At 40.9% G+C, this 13,541-nt stretch overlaps 1 long non-coding RNA gene across 1 annotated transcript in view; it reads left to right on the top strand.

The window, feature by feature from the left end:
- The window catches only part of LOC122562157, a 67,689-nt gene that overhangs the window by 45,706 nt on the left and 8,442 nt on the right, over positions 1-13,541 (top strand). The window contains exon 2 of the long non-coding RNA XR_006315250.1: positions 3,287-3,368. This is a non-coding gene — a long non-coding RNA (uncharacterized LOC122562157). The remainder of the gene's footprint in view (positions 1-3,286; positions 3,369-13,541) is intronic.

The raw sequence follows: 13,541 nt of genomic DNA, 5'->3' as shown, positions 1-13,541 counted from the left end.
GCCACACATCCTAAGTTATGCCTCACCGCATCATAATTTCCCTGCCTCCAGCTATAACTCTTGCCCTGTAGTGCTCACTTATCCCTCTCCATCACTTGAGTCAAAGTCACCGAATTGTGGTCACTGTCCCCAAAGTGCTCACCTCCCTCTAATTCTAACACCTGGCCTGGTTCATTACCCAGAACCATATCCAGTATGGCCTCACCTCTTGTTGGCCTATCTACATATTGTGTCAGGAAACCCTTCTGCACACATTGGACAAACACTGACCCATCTAATGAACTTGAGCTATAGCTTTCCCAATCAATATCAGGAAAGTTAAAGCCCCCATAACAACCATCTTATTACTTTCACTCTTGTCTTGAATCATCCTCGCAATCCTTTCTTCTACGTTTCTAGGACTGTTAGGAGGCCTGTAAAAAACTCCTAACTGGGTGAGCTCACCTTTCCTATTCCTAACCTCAACCCAAACTACTTCAGATGGCGAGTCTTCATCCATCGTCCTTTCCACAGCTGTAATACTATCTTTGACAAGCAATGCCACACCTCCCCCTCTTTTACCCCCACCTCTGACCCTACTAAAACATTTAAACCCTGGGACCTGCAACAGCCAATCCTGTCCCTGTTCTACCCGTGTCTCCGTAATAGCCACAACATCGAAGTCCCAGGTACCAACCCACGCTGCAAATTCAAACGAGGAGTCCAAACGTTGGTGAAAAACTTGAGGTTGAACCAGAAATGCCAGTGAATGATCCATTTCTACCTCCTCCCTGAGGTTCCCAGCAACACTGATATCACTGTCATCCAAATTGATTCATTCTGTATGATATCAAGAGACATTGCAAAGGATATTAGCCCTGATAATATCCTTACTGTTCTATAATTATTCCAGTACAGCTTTAATACTGACATTCACCTGACAATGAGAAAATTGCTTCGGTATCTTCAGCATATGAAAAAAAGGGCAAATCTAATAGTGCTAATTACCATTTTATCACTTTACCAGCAAAGTGATGGAAGTTTTGTTGAACACCACCAAGCAGCACTTTGATCAGCACCCAATGTGCTCATTGCTCAGTTTGGGTTCTGTGAGGGCCACTCAATTTAGCTTTGTTCTAATCTAGCCTTTGGCAAGATGGCTAGAGACAAAAAAATACTACAGATGTTGGAATCCACAGTAGAAACAAGCAAGAGGCTGGAAGAACACCGCAAGCCAGGCGGCATCAGGAGGGTTATATTCGAAACATCGACTTCTCCACCTCCTGATGTTGCCTGCCATGCTGTGTTCTTTCAGCCTCCTGCTTGTCTACTTTAGCAAGATGGCAGCAGATTAAGATGCTCTGGCCAGAGCCCCTCTGCTCTGTAGTTCTTTTTCATTTCTTTTCTCTCTCTTCTTTATTTGCCCCTTGAATGCAGGAGCAGGTGACCGCTGGAGGTGAATCCCAGAGCAGTGACTGGTATGGAGGAATCGGTTTTGGAACCGTGGGCAGGGCAGGTGGGGAGGGTTGGGGGGTGGGGGAGAGAGAGGTGAAATCAGTCCCTGAGCAGGGGGAATGTATGTGTGGGGGGTGGGGTGGGAATCAATGGCTGTAAAGTTGTGGGCATTTGGAGTCTGACTAGGAAATTTGGCCCAAGTTCAGTATTTGAAATATTGATGCTTTGGGCTGGTCTTTAGGAGGGAGGGGAGGAAAAGAGATGCTTCATTTCAAAACTGTGATTCTTTTCCTTTCACCTGCAAACCATGCTGTAGGGTTACAGCAAAAAGCTTCTTCAGTTATAAGGATGGTGATCATCATCATCACTGATGTATTTCCACAATTAGAAAATTAAAATAATGATTCTCTTTATCTCCAGCTGTTAAATGACACCTTTCTCATATGGATCAAAAACTATAATTTGATGAGTCTCAGCACTTTGGAAGTGGATTGCTGTCTGTGTTACTGAAGGTGATAGACCTATAACTTCCCCAATGCTATCTTGATAACTTTGTTCATTAAGGAATTTCTAAAGGTGACCGTCTATTTTTACCATGTGAATAACTCCTATTAGTAAATCATTATCCTGTAGAAATAGGTTTTTATTAGAAACACATTTGGAGTAATCGGAGAATAAAACAAAGAACTATAGATGCTGAAAATCTGAAAAACCGAAATTGCTGGAGAATCTCAGCAAGTCCGGCAGCATCTGTGCAGAGAAAGCTGAGTTAATTTTTCAAGTCAAGTGACCCTTCCTCCGTAGTAATGGGAGGGTAATAGGGTATTAATAGCTGGGTTGCTTTGCAGTTTCAATTAGGTCTACACACACAACCGATAGAGATGTCTTTTGTTTCCCTCCAGTCTTGGGGGTCAAGCATTATTCTAAGATCAACAGAGGCAATAATATATCTCATTATTTGTCTACTCAACACTGTTGTCTGCGCTTTGGACACTTCAACCAGATTATGTATTAAAAACACTTAACATGGGCAGCCTTATCAGTGAAGCGGACAAAGGGACACAATTCAGTTTGTGGTTCAATTCAACATACAATTGAAGCATTTTCTAAATTCCCACAATATTTACTCTCTATCTAGCTCTACCCACCTGAGAAAAGCTATTACCTGCAACAAGTCACACATTTTAGTGAGGCTGTTGGAATCTCCCTCCTCTCCAATGTAGGGCTGACTCTCTTCCATGAAGGTCAGTCTCACAGATGAGGGTGGATCTTCTCCTGGGTCTTCTTGGGCTGCCACATGGTCCTCTGTCATGAGACTTGTTGCAAGACTTCTCTGCGAGTTATTGTCAAATCTTCATTGAGTATTCACTGAGAGACTGGCTTCCAGGTATGTTTTTTGCCCCTCTTGCCCTCGACCATCCAGAATGTTCTGCAGCATTTGGCCAATGGGTTCATGAGCTAGATTCAATTCATACAATTCAATCAACACCATTTGTTGTTATCATACTGGGAGGTGTAAAATACACATACTCAGGTAGTCAAGATATGAGAATATCTGATCAACATTTCTCCAATACACAACCCTGGGGTTGGTTATAAAGTGGTTCCCCTTGAACCTTTGTAACCTCTTTGATCTTGGTTTCCACTGTTTTCTGTAGCCAATAGCTGCTGGCTACTGTTCATTTATTTTGGCTACTTTCCTGTCAGGCCCGATTTCTCCGGCTGTGGGTCAATTTATAATGTTCAATTTTTGACCTTGTAGTTGCTCAACTACAACGTGTTTTAATTTGTCATAAAATTTGGTGCTTGATTTGGTCAACTTATTGTAACACAACACTCTTCACCTTTGCAGAAGCTGAATTGCGCATGAGGATTTATTCATGTTGCGGAAAGCTGCGTGTCCAGGAGTTTTGATGATGGAAATTAACTAACAGGTTTGTATTAGAATGGTTGGTTGTAGGCTTGTGTTCATTTGAATTTTGAAAGTTAAGAAGTAATTTAACAAACATATCTAAGACAATTGAAGGAAGCAATCAGGGAATCTATTCTTCAGTTGAGGCAATAAAACCCAAAAAAAAGGCATAAGTTTAAAGTTAAGGTTCCAACATTTGGAGTGATTTCAAAAGCAGATTTGTTTGCACAAATCCACATGGAAATCTGACACACACTTCTCCTAAAATAACTCAATGGAAAATTTCAATCCTGAAATCAATAGATTTTTATTAGGCAAAATCATTTAGGCTTGTGAAACTGGGGCTGGTAGATGGAGTTAGTATTCTCGACCAGGAATGTAATAATTGGAAAAGTGAATAAGCTTGAGACCAAATTGTCTAGTCATTTTCCAAAGGTGCCTTGGGGAAAGACAACAATCCAAGTTAGGTAGAAGCAAAATTAACTGAACAACACTTCTTTGGTGATAAATCTTCGACATGAGCATAGCAGTCTACTTAATAGTCATAATGATTCTTAAGAATTTTATTTGACAGATTTTATGTATCAGTGGTTCCTCTGCTTTATTCCTAATTTCAGTGGAACATTCTAAAGTATGAGTTATTTGCAAAAGGAGCAGCTTGCTAGCAATAACTTTGACTCACAGTTATTACTATTGTTTGAAAAAATATTTCTTGTTTGTAATGTGATTTGGACATTGATTTTTGTTTGGAAGGGAAGGGGTTTGGATCTGCAATTTTAAAAATAGCTGTTTTCTGAAGGGGCTATCAAAATGTATTGATTGATTTTGATATCCATTGACCTAGGTACTTGGCAGGCACAAGTTACACTGACAGAAACACAAATTTATTGGTCTCCCTCTGTTTCAGACAAGTACTTTTAGATTTGTCTTAATTGACCAAAGGTTGATACTACAGCAATCATTGTCACAATTATTATGGCAGAGATCAGCTTGATTGTACCTTAGAAGGCGAAATGTGTCTGTGTCTGTGGTGTCAATCATTTTAATTGCCTCGATTGTGTTTTGAAAATATTTTTGAGCGCTAACTGGTTCAAGATCAAGTATACAATATGCAGGACCAATTAATATTGTACTGCAATTTTGTATCAAAATTGCATGAACATGGAGTGTCAGATCTTCATTGTCATACAGAAGCTGTTATCATTAGTCAAATCTGTCTCTTTCTATGGAAACAGCCAGTCCTTCCATGAACGACAGATCGCATCTCACCGCATCTTTTTTTAAATTCACTTATTGGTTGCCCAGCAGTTATTGTCCATCCCCAGTTGCCTTTGAGAAGGTGCTGGTGAGCTCCCTTCTTGAACAGCTGCAGTCCATGTTCTGTAGATTGACCTACAATGCCCTTAGAGAGGGTTTTGGCCCAAAGGTATTGAAGCAATGGTGATATATTTCCAAGTCAAGATAGTGAGTGGAGTGGAGGGGAACTTGCAAGTGGTGGTTTTCCCATGTAGCTGCAGCCCTTGTCCTTCTAGATGGAAGTGGTGATAGGTTGTGGTCTGGGGATTTTTAGTGAACTTCTGCAGTGCATCGGTGTAACTGTATGTAACTATAAAGTGTTGTCATCCTTGTGAAAATGTACTATCAGTATGCAAACTTCCGTAATTTGAATTTGTCCATGAAAATCTCATATTATAAGCTGTTTTAAAAAAACACTGCTAATCTAAGTCGGCAACTGTGATTTCATAGCTGCTGATCTAAGATGGCGGCTGTGATCATACAACTGCTGATCTAAGATGGCGGCTGTGATTACACAACTGCTGATCTGAGATGGCGGCTGTGATTACACAACAAGCCAAGGCAACCCATCTCTCTCTCTCTCTCACTCACCTTCTCGCTTGCTCATTCTCAGAAACCTGTGCTGTTAGAAAAGCTACTTGAAAAATCATCTTGAGAAAAGCAAAAGACTGTGGATGCTGGAAATCTGCATTAAAGACAAAGTGCTGGAGAAATTCAACAGGTCTGGCAGTAGCTATGGGGAGTAAAACGGGGTTAATATTTCAAGTCTAGCTTGACTCTTCTTTGGAACTGGCACAGAGCTGCACCACTTCAAGTTCCATTTCATCCTCTGGCTCAATCACTGTGCTAACAAGAAACTTGTATTTTCCTAGCCAGAAACAGTTCTGAGGAAGGGTCACCAGACCCAAACCATTATCTCTGATTTCTTTCCACAGATGCTGCCAGACCTGCTGAGCTTTTCCAACAATTTCCAGTTTTGTTTCTGATTTACAGCATCTGCAGTTCTTTTGGTTTTTATTCTGAATTCAATGTTTAATTCTGGAAAACTCATCGTTCACCGAGAACTCAAGATTAATGAACGTTGCCACTAGTAAAGAAACAGGACAACTGCTGAAAAGTTAGACTCAGATCTTTTCATTCTCTCAGCCCAAGGACTCTTAAGATCTGTAACTGTATTTGTTATTAACTTTCTGTCTGTACAACATGCCCTCTCCCTTCAAATCCAGCCACAGCAATCAGGGTCTCTTCATGAATAAAATTTGACATTGAAGTCTCGTCATCAATGGTGACTATGACAACTGTCTTGAATTGTAAGACCTCATAGAAAGTAGGAGCAAGGAGTAGGTTAGTTGGCCCCTCCCAGCCTGCTCTGCCATGCAATATGATCATGGTTGACCATCAAACTCAACATCCTAATCCTACCCCCCTCCCCCATATCCCTTCATCCCTTTAACCACAAGAGTTGTATGAGAACTCATTGGTTCACTCATTTCTCTGCAGAAAATGGACTCTGCTATCCTTTTCCAATCTGCTTGATATAATTAGAGAATTATAAGAATGGAAAGAGACCATTTGGTCCAACTTGTTCATGCCGACCAGTTATCCTAAATTTATCCAGTTCCAGCATTTGGCCCATAACTCTCTAAACCTATCCAGATGTCTTTTAAATGTTGTAATTGTACCCATTTTCACCACTTCCTCTGGCAGCTTGTTCCATACATGTTTGTAGAGAATTATAAGAATGGAAAGAGACCATTTGGTCCAACTTGTTCATGCCGACCAGTTATCCTAAATTTATCCAGTTCCAGCATTTGGCCCCATAACTCTCTAAACCTATCCAGATGTCTTTTAAATGTTGTAATTGTACCCACTTTCACCACTTCCTCTGGCAGCTTGTTCCATACATGTTTGAAAATGTTGTCCCTCAAGTCCCTATAAATCTTTTCCCCCTCAGCTTAAACCTATGCCTTCCCCTGCCCTGGGGAAAAAAGACCTTGGCTATTCATTCTAACTATACCCTTTGTGATTTTATAAATGTCTAAAAGGTCAGCCTCTGATGTTCGAGGGGAAGAAAGCCACAGCCCATTCAGCCTCTTCCTATAGGTCAAACTCTCCAACCTCAGTAACATCATTGTAAATCTTTTCTGAACCCTCATGTTTAACGACATCCTTCATATAGGCAGAACTGCAAGCAGTATTCTAGCCTGACCAATGTCCTGTACAGCTGAAGAAGGGCCTGTGCCCGAAACGTCGAATCTCCTGTTCCCTGGATGCTGCCTGACCTGCTGTGCTGTTCCAGCAATAAAGTTTCAACCCTGTACAGCTGCAACATGACGCCTCAATTCTATTGTCAATGCACTGACCAATGAAGGCAAGCGTGCAAATGCCTTCTTCACCACCCTGCCTACATGCAACTCCACTTTCGAGGAAGTATGTACCTGCACCCCTAAGTTGGTTTGTTCGGCAACACTCCCCAGAGCCCGACCATTAACTGTATAAGTCGTGCCTTGATTTGCCTTATCAAAATGCAGCGCCTCACATTTATCTAAATTAAACTCCATCTGCCACTCCTTGGCCTATTGGCCCATCTGATCAAGGTCCCATTGTACTTTGAGGTAACCTTCTTCACTGTCCACTGCACCTCCAATTTTGGTGTCATCTGCAAACTTGCTAACTTATACCTCCTATGTTCACATCCATATCATTTATATAAATGATGAAAAGCAGTGAACCCACTCACAAGAATGCAATTGATGGATTTCAAGGCTAGGGGGCATATTTATAAGTTGAGAGCAAAAAGATATTAAAAAAGACATGAGGGGTAATTTTTGTTTTACACAGAGTCGATCATATATGGAATGAACTTCCGAGGTAGTGGTAGATGCAGAAACAGTCACAGCATTTGAAAGACATTTAGATAAGTACATGAATAAGAAATGTTTTGAAGGTATCTGTCAAGCGCAGGAAGGTGGGAATAGTAAAGTTTGGTATAATGGTCGGCATGGATTGGTTGGACCGAAGGGACTGTTTCTGTACTGTATGACTCTGTAACTCTAAGTACTCTCTAATGGCCTAGCAAGCCTCACTGTTCTAGTCAATTTGGGATGTTCCATTCAGTGGAGATTTCACATTTCATGGAAGGAAAATAAAAACCTTCAGGAATCTTGCACATCAAGTATTTCCTTTTATATATGAAATTGTAAACCATGTTTGACCCTTTTGGTAGCTCACTGTAACTGACCAGCAGTTGGTAAATTAGGGACTACTGTTTATAACAGCCTATGAACAACTCTCCTGAGCAGTGAGGTTCTCCCAGTTACTCATTCCTCGGGCAATATTATTAAAAATCATTGTGATAATGATTACAATAATCATTGTAATCTGGTCATTATCACATTGCTGTTTGCAACTTGCTGGCTTGACATTGACTGCCACATGATAACAGTAACTCTCCTTCAATGGCTGTAGAACACTGAGGGATGTTCTGTCTGTGCAAGGTTCCTTCATAAATACGAACTCCTTCCTTCCTTTTGTCCTTTCTTGCCTCCCTACCGGTGCGGCAATCAATATCGAGTGGGGAACAATGCTACCATTTGGGAAACTGAGACATGTTGGTGCATGCAGACCTTGTTGGAATATTAACCTCATCATCAACAAACTAAAGCTGGAGTTTGTTTACAAAGAAAATGAATTATTCATGCCTTATCTGCCCAGTGCACCACATCTCATGCACCAGCTGGCACAGGGAATGCAGCCTTTCCACTCTTCAATGGCGAAATGTAAAAAAAAATGAAGCGGTTTGTGACCATAGAATGAACAAAATGCCAATATAACAAAGAATCTGGGAAAAGTCAGTGAAGCAACTTTCAAAGTTGGAAGCGCTGAAGCAATAGCGTGTGTAACTATTATGATGTGGCACACTCAAGTCAAACCCTGGAGCATGGGCATGATATGGATATTTAAAATGCAGGAGAATGAGGTTTGTGAATAAAGTATTGATCTCTGTAGAAGGTACACATCAATCTTGTTCATCTTTTGGTGGCTAATATTGTACACTGCCATGATTCCTCAGGCTGCTGGTCTTGTATTTGCTTGTTCTGCTTAAGATTGATATGACTACTTCAGTTGGGGTCATTCCTTTAAGTACAGAGCATTAGGTTGCATGAGCATAAGTGTCTTGAGATGAAAGCAACTCTGTATGATAAATAGGTAGAAATCTCAAACACTATGTGGACATGAAAGAATTATTCAATTTGTCTCTTGCTGATTCCTTTTGAAATTCGTATTGTTTTACTTACTTACTTACAGTGTGGAAACAGGCTCTTCAGCCCAACAAGTCCACACCGATCCGCCGAAGCGCAACCCACCCAGACCCATTCCCTTACATTTACCATTCACCTAACACTACGAGCAATTTAGAATGGCCAATTCACCTAACCTGCACATTTTTAGACAGTGGGAGGAAACCTGAGCACCCGGAGGAAACCCACGCAGACACGGAGAGAATGTGCAAACTCCACACAGTCAGTCGCCTGAGGTGGGAATTGAACCCGCGTCTCTGGCGCTGTGAGGCAGCAGTGCTAACCACTGTGCCACCATAATGCCCACCAGCACTAAGACAGAAACAAAGACAGATAAAATGCAATAGTCTGTGTCATTCATTGCATAATCTAGAACTAGTTGAATGGGATTCCCTGCTGTTTTGATTGGGAGAATCAATTGATGAATATAATTCTCCACCCGAGTCAAAGTCATGTCTTTGTGTGTTGGCAAAAGCTGTTGGATTAATTCCTCTTTGAAACTTTATTGCTGGAACAGCACAGCAGGTCAGGCAGCATCCAGGGAACAGGAGATTCGACGTTTCGGGCACAGGCCCTTCTTCAGGCCTGTGCCCGAAACGTCGAATCTCCTGTTCCCTGGATGCTGCCTGACCTGCTGTGCTGTTCCAGCAATAAAGTTTCAACTTTGATCTCCAGCATCTGCAGACCTCACTTTCTCCTCGGATTAATTCCTCTTCCATGGGTATTAGCATAAATCATTGATCCAAGATCAATGACCTCTGAGTTAAGGAGCCTACAGTTTGTACCATGAAGAAACTATGAACCTTTGTAGCTTAATATGTAAAATACTATGGAAGATTAGAGATCTCCAATCCAAAATTGCAAACAATATGATTTATCTTTGTCTTCTGCAATGACAGAGCAATGCTTTTAGATTGTACCTGTGTCACCTTCATGATCAGCTTTACACTTTTGTGTCCTAATCACTCCCTGAAGGGGATATTGGATCAGAATTCGATATGTGTTTGATGTAATATACCTGTAGAGACTGATAACATTTTAGAATAAATTTAAATTTCCAGCGAATGACTGAAAGGATCACATGGCACGATTTCGGGTTTTCGGACTGTTACTGTGATAAACAAACTTAAAGCAACTTTGACCAAACACTATTTCAATTGGCAATATTCCTAAATTATAACAAAGATCTTTTGCTGAACATTTAAAATAACTAAAAATGTATCTCCTGTATGTACTTTGTCCTTTAAGTGGACAAATCAATTTCTTGGAACCAGTTTAAAGCTGTTTTCAAGTTCTAATGTCTTGCTTTGTCCTTTTCCAGTTGGGGAACCACCTAATCCTTAAACTAACATCCACCATGTGTGTTACCCCAGAATTCCACCTCTTGGCCAATGCTTGGTAAATCTTTCAGAGTTGGTTAAATCCTCATGTATGTAATTTCTTCAATCCAAGCATGAGATTCCATTCATGTTTTGTATCATAAGTGATAAGACACTCTCTCTGTCTCTCTTGTCTCTCTCTGTCTCTGTGTCTGTCTCTTTCTGTCTATCTGTCTGTCTCTCTCTTCTGTCTCAGATTCTTGCAGACAGTTTATGTCTGTGAGATTCATACATGTTTTAAGAAAATCCTACTACCTGATCGCACAAAGGCTTCCGTCCTTCCTAAAGTCCAACTCTCTGAAAATGTGAATCACATGGGCTTTGGATCTAGGTAGAACTGCTAACTAGATATCCTCTAGATGCTCAGCTTCATTCTATGTTTAAATTAAAAATATAACTTTAAAGTGTACAACTCTCTGGGACTTTGAGACTAATAGTTCATTGATTGTCAGCATACCAGCTCGGGTCATTGTTTACAAGTGTGAATAACTTGCATCGTTTTCTTGCTAAGAAAGCCTGACCCCAGCTTTAATCTTGAACAACCAAGCATCCCACACTTATTGTTGGGTGGAATTCAGAATAGGTCAGATGATCACTTTTGTTCTTCCATTTTACCCTAAGTTAAAGCGACAGCCTGAAATCATATTCACTTCATACTGGTGATCATTTTTAAAAGCTGATGTCAAGGGCCAAGAACAAGAAACATAAATATTTGTTGATGCACATGATACCTTGCGACAATATTGTCTGTCAGTTGTGTATCGATTCCAGTACTCAATATAGACAACGGGTAATGATAACCCAGTGATGATTAAGAATATCTTCATTATTTTATGAAAATGTGTTGTACGTTTGGAACATACTTGTGCAATTCTGGTCTCCATCCTTTAGGAAGGATGTTGTGAAACTTGAATAGGTTGAGAAAAGATGTTGCAAGGGTTAGAGGGTTTGAGTGATAGGGGAGAAGCTGAGTAAGTTGGGGCTGTTTTCCCTGGAGTGTTGGAGGCTGAGGGGTGACCTTATAGAGGTTTGTAAAATCATGAGAGGCATGGATAGGGTAAATAGACAAGGTCCTTTCCCTGGGGTGGGGAAATCTAGAAGTAGAGAACATAGGTTTAGGGTGAGAGGGGAAAGGTTTAAAAGGGCCAAAGGGGCAACATTTTCATGCACAGGGTGGTGCGTGTATGGAATGAGATGGCAGAAGAAGTGGTGGAGGTTGGTACCATTAAAGCACTCAAAAGGCATCTGGATGGGTTTATGAATAGAAAGAGTTTAGAGGGACATGGGCCAAGTGCTGGCAAATGAGAATAGATTAGGTTAGGATATCTGGTTGGCATGGACAATTTCCATGCTGTTTCCGTACTGTACATCTCTATGACTCTATAAATGAATATACTAAATTTACTTTTGTTTTTCACTTTCACAATGCCAATCTCCCCATTGAGTTTCCCAATAAACTCCTGCACAGTAGACCTCAGATCCACACATTCTGCAGCTCCAATACTTCCCTCAGCAGGAACCTCAAATCCCCAGCTGAGCAGCCAACTCTGGGAAGACCATCCATTCGATGAGCAGCTGGTGGCAGCAGTGAACTGATCTAACAGCCAGAGTGTCCTGAAGCGCTGGCACCGAAACATATTGCGAGAACATGTTGTCTGCTTGTAGACCCAGTGTGAAGGACCTTACTTGCTTCCAGCTGGATCTCAGTGGCCATTAGTTTGACCTGGGGAGAGAATATGTGGCTGCAGAAGGAAGTTCCTACAGCAGTGAGTGATGTTGAGCTCCTGCCCTGACACCAAACAGAGTTTGGCACTGGAGCTTTATAAGCTGTTACCATGCTGTTCTGAAGTCTAGTAGCAGCGAGCAATAGAATATGAGTGGATGAAATGGCTTTCTAGAAGATGACCATCACTTGTAAGTAGTGAAGAAGAGTCAAAGCGAGATTCAAAACATGATTTCTCTCTCCTTGGATGCTGCCAGACTTTCTGAGTTTCTCCAGCATTCTGTGTTTGTTTCAGATTTTCAGCATCTGCAGCATTTTGCCTTTAAGCAGAGACAGCCCTTTCTGAGAGGAGCAGTGTATTGAATTTGCTGCTGCTTCCCAGACCATGGTTGGAGCTCTTTATGCAGAATCAAAGCCCTTCTCAGTTTTTTTAATTTCACTGAGGAAGTTGTTGTTGGTTTGCATTCATCTTAAACCTGTGAGTGCGATTGCGAATCCTCAGGTGAAAGCCCTGCACTGTTAGTAAAGAAAGAGTTTATGTGCAAAATATCTCCTAATTGCCCTTTCATCTCAGCCTGTTGGTTTCTCTATTGCACTTTGTACGGCTGAGTCTTAACCTTTTGTTTCTTCTCAGGTGAGACGAGATTTTGTTTCTTTGTTTAAACATTTATTCATACCTGTACGGGAGGTGTACATATGTAAAGATGGCATATAGCTCAAATTTTATTGCCAGAACAAAGGTTTTGTACTATTCATACAGATAACAAGCCTCTTTATCAATGATTCCTAAAAGTAATGAAAAAGTTGAACACTTATTTGCTACTATCTCTACCCCCTCACGGTTGAATAATTGACATTCCAAGTTAGTAAACTTGACTATCTTATCCAATCCTAATAAAACGAACACATCAGGTTATATTGTCTGAATATATCATTTCATGTCCACATCTCATACTGTTAACATATATTTGTTGTTACAGGAAATTTGAACTGTTACTTATTTCTAACCTCTATTGGTCTTTCTCCGATTGATGCCCTATCTATTTTTCCCTCTTACATTTCCAACCCTACCCTGAAAAAGCTGATCCCATCCCAAGTCATTTTCGATGACTTCCCTGCTGATGACCTGCCTCTGTGGCAGTGAGAACACATGTTCTCGGTTCTTATCTGTTATACAACTGAATAAACTTTACATCAAAGTACCTTAGAATGAAAGGACATGGTTACAAATGGATGTGATGCGGAAAGATTTAGTACAACCAATTCTACCCAACAAAGCAATGGCCAGATTCAAATGAGTTGACTTGGGCATAACTGGGATAAAGCATTAAAGTAAAGGTAGAATGAAAAGGTGAAAAGTGCATGCAGGTGCAAATATGGAAACTGAATTTGGAACAAACAATGAAGTGTGTCTAAAATAAAAGCAAATTGACAAAGGGTCAGTTAGACTCGAAACGTCAGCTCTTTTCTCTCCTTACAGATGCTGCCAGACCTGC

The sequence above is a fragment of the Chiloscyllium plagiosum genome, chromosome 24 (genome assembly GCF_004010195.1).
Source record: "Chiloscyllium plagiosum isolate BGI_BamShark_2017 chromosome 24, ASM401019v2, whole genome shotgun sequence".
Classification (NCBI taxonomy): Eukaryota; Metazoa; Chordata; class Chondrichthyes; order Orectolobiformes; family Hemiscylliidae; genus Chiloscyllium; species Chiloscyllium plagiosum.
Note: the sequence above shows the minus strand (reverse complement) of the source record. Positions and strands in the feature narration are given on the sequence as shown.